The sequence below is a fragment of the Arachis ipaensis genome, chromosome B06 (genome assembly GCF_000816755.2).
Source record: "Arachis ipaensis cultivar K30076 chromosome B06, Araip1.1, whole genome shotgun sequence".
Taxonomy (NCBI): domain Eukaryota; kingdom Viridiplantae; phylum Streptophyta; class Magnoliopsida; order Fabales; family Fabaceae; genus Arachis; species Arachis ipaensis.
Genome location: NC_029790.2, coordinates 121,162,027 through 121,171,444, shown reverse-complemented (window position 1 = coordinate 121,171,444; position 9,418 = coordinate 121,162,027).

Below are 9,418 nucleotides of genomic sequence, written 5' to 3'. Positions count from 1 at the left end.
TGAAGTTTAGATTTAAAGACCGATATTATAAAAATTATTTATAATATATATGTGTTTTGCAGTTAATAAAATTATATTTTATATATAATTTGTATAATGGAATGGATAGAAAACGATGAAGAGCTGACTGTGTGCTACTGTATTAGGCATTGTCAAATCTAACTGATTAAGGAGATAAGCTAACTCGCTACGACAAAGACATTTTTGTTTATTTTTATTTTATATATTTTCTTTGGAGACACGAGACTATTGTATGCTTGCCGACCATGTACATGCCAACGTGCTGGCACGATATTTTCGTTAGGGCAGACGACGTAAAATAAATTAATTCGGATCCATATTTATTTAAAGGTAAATATTAAATCGGTATCCGAAAAATTCTGACGTTAATAAAATGGTACCTGATTTTTGTTATTAACAAAATAATTTCTAAAAGATTTTAAAATTTGACAAGCGTGTTGGTGCACGGAATTGTGATTCACACTTTTCACAACTCCGATGGAACTAACCAGCAAGTGCACTGGGTCGTCCAAGTAATACCTTACGTGAGTAAGGTCGATCCCACGGAGATTGTCGGCTTGAACCAAGCTATGGTCATCCTTGTAAATCTCAGTCAGGCGGATTCAAATGGTTATGAGGTTTTGATAATTAAAGATACATAAAACATAAAATAAAATAAAGTTACTTATGTAATTCACTGGTGGGAATTTCAGATAAGCGTATGGAGATGCTTTGTTACTTCTGAACCTTTGCTTTCCTATTGTCTTCTTCCAACCATGCATTACCTCCTTCCATGGCAAGTTGTAAGATCCTCTCAGTGAAAATGGTCCTCTACGGTTTCTGCACGACTAATCAACTGTCGGATTTCTCGTCTCGGATGAAAAATACCAGGTACAGCTACCGCATGGCTAATCATTTGTCGGTTCCCGCTAGCGTCGGAATAGGATCCATTGATCCTTTTGCACACTGTCACTTGCGCCCAACATTCGCAGGTTTGAAGCTCGTTACAGTCATTCCTTCCCGGATCCTACTTGGAATACCACAGACAAGGTTTAGACTTTCCGGATCCCAGGAATGCTGTCAATGGTTCTAGCCTATACCACGAAGATACTAATCTCACGGACTCGGTCCGTGTATTAGATATCCAAGAGAATATACTCAGGCTGTCGTCCAATGACTACGTTGAATATCATGTAGACCGCTTGTGGTTGTCAGGCACGCGGATCTTGGCTAAGCGAGTAACGAAGATTGGGTGATTGTCACGGGTCACCCCTTCATTCTGACTTAACTGAATTAAGAGCGAAAGTATATCTTGGAGAAGAAGTAGGCGTGAATTGAATAGAAAACAGTAGTAATTGCATTAATTCATGAAGAAAAGTAGAGCTCCACACCTTAATCTATGGGGTGTAGAAACTCCACCGTAGAAAATACATAAGTGAAAAAGATCTAGGCATGGCCGTGAGGCCAGCCTCCAAACATGTACAATGGTCTCTGATCAAAGTATGAGAACTCGATAAAAGCTTCCCAAGATAAAAGCTATAAAATAAACCTTTAAAAGTAGTTTTTATACTAAACTAGTAACTAGGATTTAAAGAAAATGAGTAACTAAGTGCAGATAGTGCAGAAATCCACTTCCGGGGCCCACTTGGTGTGTACTTGGGCTGAGTATTGAAGCTTTTTCGTGCTTCGGCTGTTCCTGGAGTTAAACGCCAGCTTTGGTGCCAGTTTGGGCGTTTAACTCAAATTCTCGTGCCAGTTTGGGCGTTTTACGCTAAAAATTTTAGGCTGACTTTGAACGCCAGTTTGGGCCATCAAATCTCGGGCAAAGATGAACTATTATATATTTCTGGAAAGCCCAGGATGTCTACTTTCCAACGCAATTAAAAGCGCGCCAATTGGGCTTCTGTAGCTCCAGAAAATCCACTTCGAGTGCAAGGAGGTCAGAATCCAACAGCATCTGCAGTCCTTTTTCAGCCTCTGAATCAGATTTTTGCTCAAGTTCCTCAATTTCAGCCAGAAAATACCTGAAATCACAGAAAAATACACAAACTAATAGTAAAATCAAGAAATATAAGTTTTGAATAAAAACTAATAAAAATATAATAAAAAGTAACTAAAACATACTAAAAACTATGTAAAAACAATGCCAAAAAGGGTATAAATTATCCGCTCATCACAACACCAAACTTAAATTGTTGCTTGTCCCCAAGCAACTAAAAACAAAATAGGATAAAAATAAGAAAAGATACAGTGAAGCTCATTTCCAAATATCAATGAAGCTCATTTCCAATTAGATGAGCGGGGTTAGTGGTTTTCTGCTTCTGAACAGTTTTGGCATCTCACTTTATCCTTTGAAGTTCAGAATGATTGGCATCTATAGGAACTCCAAATTCAGATAGTGTTATTGATTCTCCTATTTCAGTATGTTGATTCTTGAACACAGCTACTTTATGAGTCTTGGCCGTGACCCTAAGTATTTTGTTTTCCAGTATTACCACCGGATACATAAATGCCACAGACACATAACTGGGTGAACCTTTTCAGATTGTGACTCAGCTTTGCTAGAGTCCCCAGTTAGAGGTGCCAAGAGCTCTTAAGCACACTCTTTTTGCTTTGGACCACGACTTTAACCGCTCAATCTCAAGCTTTTCACTTGACACCTTCACGCCACAAGCACATGGTTAGGGACATCTTGGTTTAGCCGCTTAGGCTAGGATTTTATTCCTTTGGGCCCTCCTATCCATTAATACTCAAAGTCTTGAATCCTTTTTACCCTTGTCTTTTGGTTTAAAGTGCTATTGGCTTTTTCTGCTTGCTTTTTCTTTTTCTTTCTTTTCTTTTTTTTATTATTTTTTTTTCTGCAAGCTTTTCACTGCTTTTTCTTGCTTCAAGAATCAATTTTATGATTTTTCAGATTATCAACAACATTTCTCCTTTTTCATCTTTCTTTCAAGAGCCAACAATTTTAACATTCATAAACAACAATATCAAAAATATGCATTGTTCAAACATTCATTCAGAAAACAAAAAGTATTGCCACCACATCAAATTAATTAGATTAATTTCAAGATGTAATTCGAAATTTATGTACTTCTTTTTCTTTTTCAGAAAATATTTTTCATTTAAGAAAGGTGAAGGATTCATAGGACATTCATAGCTTTAAGACATAGACACTAGACACTAATGATCATGTAATAAAGACACAAATATAGATAAAACATAAAGCATAATTTTTGAAAAACAGAAAAATAAAAATAAGGAAATTAAAGAACGGGTCCACCTTAGTGATGGCAGCTAGTTCTTCCTCTTGAAGATCTTATGGAGTGCTTGAGCTCCTCCATGTCACTTTCTTGCCTTTGTTGCTCCTCTTTCATGGCTCTTTGGTCCTCTCTGATTTCATGGAGGATGATGGAATGCTCTTGGTGCTCCATCCTTATTTGTCCCATGTTGGAACTTAATTCTCCTAAGGAGGTGTTGATTTGCTCCCAATAGTTTTGTGGAGGAAAATACATCCCTTGAGGCATCTCAGGGATTTCTAGATGAGGAACTTCCTCATGCTCCTATTGAGGTCCATAAGTGGACTCTCTTGTTTGCTCCATCTTCTTCTTAGTGATGGGCTTGTCTCCTTCAATGAGGATGTCTTCCTCTATGACAATTCCAGCTGAATTGTATAGGGTACAAATGAGATGAGGGAAGGTTAACCTTGCCAAAGTAGAGGGCTTGTCCGTCACCTTGTAGAGTTCTAGGGATATGATCTCATGAACTTCTACTTCCTCTCCATTCATGATGATATGGATAATGATAGCCCGGTCTATTGTAACTTCAGACTGGTTGCTAGTAGGAATGATAGAGCGTTGGATGAACTCCAACCATCCCCTAGCCACGGGTTTGAGGTTAAGCCTTCTTAGTTGAACCGGCTTCCCTCTTGAGTCTCTCTTCCATTGAGCTCATTCCACACAAATGTCCCTAAGGACTTGGTCCAACCTTTGATTAAAGTTGACCCTTCTAGTGAAAGGGTGAGGATCTCCTTGCATCATTGGCAAGTTGAATGCCAATCTCACATTTTTCGGACTGAAATCCAAGTAATTCCCCCGAACCATTGTGAGCCAATTCTTTAGGTTCGGGTTCATACTTTGATCATGGTTCTTAGTGATCCATGCATTAGCATAGAACTCTTGAACCATTAAGATTCCGACTTGTTGAATGGGGTTGGTGAGAGTTTTCCAAACTCTTCTTTGAATTTCATGTCGGATCTCCGGATATTCACCGTTTTTGAGCTTGAAGGGGACCTCGGGGATCACCTTTTTCTTGGCCACAACTTCATAGCAGTGGTCTTGATGGACCTTTGAGATGAACCTCTCCATCTCCCATGACTCGGAGGTGGAAGCAATTGCCTTCCCTTTCCTCTTTCTAGTGGTTTCTCCGGTATTAGGTGCAATTGATGGTTATGAAAAAACAAAAAGCAAGGCTTTTTCCACACCAAACTTAAAAGGTTTACTCGTCCTCGAGCAAAAGAAGAAAGAAATGAGTAAAAGAAGAAGAAATGAAGGAAATAGAGGTGAGGAGAGGGTTCGGCCAAGGGGGGTGTATTGTGTATGATGTGTGAAATTGAAGGTGGTAAGGAGGGGTATTTATAGTGTAAGAGAGAGAGAGAGAGAGAGAGAGAATTCGGTTATGAAGGGGTGGGTTTGTGAGGAGAATGGTTTGAATTTGAATGGTGAGGTAGGTGGGATTTTATGATGGATGGATGTGAGTGGTGAAGAGATTATGGAGAAGAGGGTAAGATTTGATAGGTAAGGGGTATTTGGGGAAGAGTTATTGATGGGATTGGTCAAGGGTATTTGGAAAAGAGTGTTATGGAAAGGTGTAAAGATGAGAGAAGAAGAGGTGGAATAGGTGGGGATCCTGTGGGGTCCACAGATTCTGAGGTATCAAGGAATTCTGCTCCCCACACCATTCTGGCGTTCAAATGCCCACTATGTGCCAATCCTGGCGGTTAATGCCAGCTCTGCTACCTTTCCTGGCGTTAAACGCCAGTCTACTGCCCCTTTCTGGCGTTTAATGCCAGCCAGATGCCAGACACCCTTTTCTGGCGTTTAACACCCAGAATGCTGCCAGGCTGGGCGTTAAACGCCCATTCTGCTATCCTTACTGGCGTTTGAACGCCAGTAAGCCTGTCCTCCAGGGTGTGCTATTTTTGATGCTATTTTTCATTCTCTTTTTTTATTTTTCAGTTGTTTTTATGACTTCACATGATCACCAACCTAAGGAAAACATAAAATAACAATGGAAAATAAATAAATATAATTAAATAACATTGGGTTGCCTCCCAATAAGCGCTTCTTTAATGTCAATAGCTTGACAGTGAGCTCTTAGAGAGCTTTACAGAGACTTAGAGCTTAATGGTGGCCTCCTAACACCAAACTTAGAAGTTGAGTGTGGGGGTTCTGTTTGACTCTGTATTGAGAGAAGCTTTTCATGCTTCCTCTCCATGGTTATAGAAGAAGATCCTTGAGCCTTAAACACAAGGTAGCCCTCATTCAATTGCAGGACTAACTCTCCTCTGTCCACATCAATCACAACTGTTGCTGTGGCTAGGAAGGGTCTTCCAAGGATGATGAATTCATCTTCATCCTTCCCAGTGTCTAGGATTATGAAATCAGCAGGGATGTAAAAGCCTTCAACCTTCACTAATACATCCTCTACAACTCCATAAGCCTGTTTCCTTGATTTGTCTGCTAATTCTAATGAGAATTTAGCAGCTTGTACCTCAAATATCTCTAGTTTCTCCATTACAGAGAGTGGCATGAGATTTATTCCTGATCCCAAGTCACACAGATCCTTCTTAAAGGTCATGGTGCCTATGGTACAAGGGATTAAGAACTTTCCAGGATCTGATTTCTTTTGAGGTAACTTTAGTTGCCCCAAAGCATTTAGTTCATTGATGAGCAATAGAGGTTCATCCTCACAAGTCTCATCACCAAATAACTTGGCATTCAGCTTCATGATTGCTCCTAGATACTGAGCAACTTACTCTTCAATAATATCTTCATCCTCTTCAGAGGAAGAATACTCATCAGAGCTCATGAATGGCAACAATAAGTTCAGTGGAATCTCTATGGTCTCTATGTGGGCCTTATATTCCTTTGGTTCCTTATTAGGGAACTCCTTGGTGGCCAGTGGACGTCCATTGAGGTCTTCCTCATTGGAAATCACTACCTTTTGAGTCTCTCCAAGTTCGGCCGTGTGGGGTATATTGATGGCCTTGCACTCTCTTTTTGGATTCTCTTCTGTATTGCTTGGGAGAGTACTAGGAGGAGTTTCAGTAACTCTTTTACTCAGTTGATCCACTTGTGCCTCCAAGTTTCTAGTGGAGGACCTTGTTTCAGTCATGAAACTGAGAGTGGTCTTAGATAGATCAGAGACTATGGTTGCTAAGTCAGAGAGGCTCTGCTTAGAATTCTCTTTCTGTTGCTCAGAAGATGATGAAAAAGGTTTGCTATTGCCAAACCTATTTCTCCCACCATTATTATTATTGAAGCCTTGATTAGGCTTCTGTTGATCCTTCCATGAGAAATTAGGATGATTCCTCCATGAGGGGTTATAGGTGTTTCCATTGGATTCTCCCATGTAATTCACCTCTTCCATTGCAGAATTCTCAGGGTCATAAGCTTCCCCTTCAGGGGAGACTTCTTTAGTACTGCCTGATACAGCTTGCATTTCAGTCAGACTCTGAGAAATCATATTGACTTGCTGAGTCAATATTTTATTCTGAGCTAATATGGCATTCAGAGTATTAATCTTAAGAACTCCTTTCTTCTGAGTTGTCCCATTATTCACAGGATTTCTTTCAGAAGTGTACATGAACTGGTTATTTGCAACCATTTCAATGAGTTCCTGGGCTTCTGCAGGCGTCTTCTTCAGATGAAGAGATCCACCAGTAGAGTGATCCAATGACATCTTGGACAATTCAGACAGACTATCATAGAATATACATATGATGCTCCATTCTGAAAACATGTCAGAAGGACACCTTCTGATCAATTGCTTGTATCTTTCCAAGCTTCATAGAGGGATTCACCTTCCTTCTGTCTGAAGGTTTGGACTTCCACTCTAAGCTTGCTCAATTTTTGAGGTGGAAAGAATTTGGCCAAGAAAGCATTGACCAACTTTTTCCAAGAGTTCAGTCTATCTTTAGGTTGTGAGTCCAACCATGTCCTAGCTCTGTCTCTTACAGCAAAAGGGAAAAGCATAAGTCTGTAGACCTCAGGATTAACCCCATTGGTCTTAACAGTGTCACAGATTTGCAAGAATTCAGCTAAGAACTGATGAGGATCTTCCAATGGAAGTCTATGAAACTTGCAATTCTGCTGCATTAGAGAAACTAATTGAGGCTTAAGCTCAAAGTTGTTTGCTTCAATTACAGGAATCGAGATGCTTCTTCCATAGAAGTCAGAAGTTGGTACAGTAAAGTCACCAAGCACCTTCCTTGCATCTCCACCATTGTTGTTATTTTCGGCTACCATGTCTTCTTCTTTTTCGAAAATTTCTGTTAGGTCCTCTCCAGAGTTTTGTGCTTTAGCTTCTCTTAGCTTCCTCTTCAGAGTCCTTTTAGGTTCAGGATCAGCTTCAACAAGAATATTCTTATCCTTGTTCTTGCTCATATGAAAAAGAAAAGAACAGAAAAGAAGAGGAATCCTCTATGTCACAGTATAGAGATTCCTTTATGTGAGTAGAAGAATAGAAGAATGATGTAGAGATAGAATAAGAAGAATTCGAACACAGAGAGAGGGAGAGGGTTCGAATTATAAGAAGAAGAGAAGTGTTAGAAAATAAATAAAATAAATAGAAGGAGATGAGAGAGGGAAGAATTCGAATTTTAAAAGAGGGAGAAGAAAAATATTTTTGTTTTTATTTTAATTATTAGTTAGAATTAGAAATTAAGAAGGAAAATAAAATAAAATTAGAATTTGAAACAATTAGTCAATTAAAAAGAATTTTGAAAAAGTGGGTAATGGTTTTTGAAAATTGGAGAGGGAGAAAAGTAGTTAGGTGGTTTTGAAAAAGATAAGAAATAGTAAAACAAACAAAAAGTCAAGTAGTTAATTGAAAAAAATTTGAAAATCAATTTTGAAAAGATAGGAAGTTAGAAAAAAGATTTTGAAATTAAGTTTTGAAAAAGATATGATTGAAGGATATGATTGAAATTTATTTTGAAAAAGTTTTGAAAAGGAAATTAAAAAGATTTGATTTTTGAAATTAAAGTTGATTACTTGACTAACAAGAAACTAAAAGATATGACTTTAGAATTTTAAAGATTGAACATTTCTTAATAGGCAAGTACAACTTGAAAGTTTTTTTTTTAATCTAAATATTAATTGTTAGCATTAATTTTGAAAATATGAAATAAAAATAAGAAAAAGATTTTAAAAATCAAATTTTAAAATTTTCAAAAATATTAAGAAGAAAAATGAAAAAGATTTGATTTTTGAAAAAGATTTGAAAAGATAAAATTTCTAAATTGAAATTTTGACTTGACTAATAAGAGACAACTAAATTTTAAAACTTTTGACTAAATCAATCTAAAATTTCGAAAATTATGAGCAAAATAAGGGAAAGATATTATTTTTGATTTTTTTGAATTAATGAGGAGAGAGAAAAATAATAAAATGACACAAAACATAAAAATTTAAGATAAAAACAAACAATACATGCAAGAACACTTTGAATGTCAAAATGAACACCAAGAACACTTTGAAGATCATGATGAACATCAAGAACATAATTTTGAAAATTTTTAAGGAAAGAAACACATGCAAGACACCAAACTTAAAAATTTTTTAAACTATAGACACTAATAATTTAAGAATGCATATGAGAAACAAGAAAAGACACAAAACAAGAAAATGTAAAGATCAAACAAAGAAAATTATCAAGAACTATTTGAAGATCAAGAAAGAATACATGCATGAGTTTTCGAAAATTTTGAGAAAAGTTAAAACATGCAATTGACATGAAACTTAAAATTTGACACAAGATTCAAACAAGAAACACAATTTTTTTTGTTTTTATGATTTTATTAAAATTTTTTTTGTAATTTTTCGAAAATTATTTTGGAAAAGAGAATAAAGAGATACAAAATTTTTAATAAGAATTCCAGGAATCATGCAATGTTAGTCTAAAATTTCGGTCCAAAAGAATTAGACATGGCCAGATGGCCAGCCAAGCTTTAAGTGAAAGCTTCGGTCCAAAAGATTAGACATGGCCAAATAGCCAGCCAAGCTTTAGGATAAAACATACAAGCATGTCAATGAGAAGTGGAAGCCTCAGTCCAAAAGATTAGACATGGCTAAACAGCCAGCCAGGCTTCAACATATCTTATGAAACTCTAGAATTCGTTCTTAAAAATTCTGAAGAA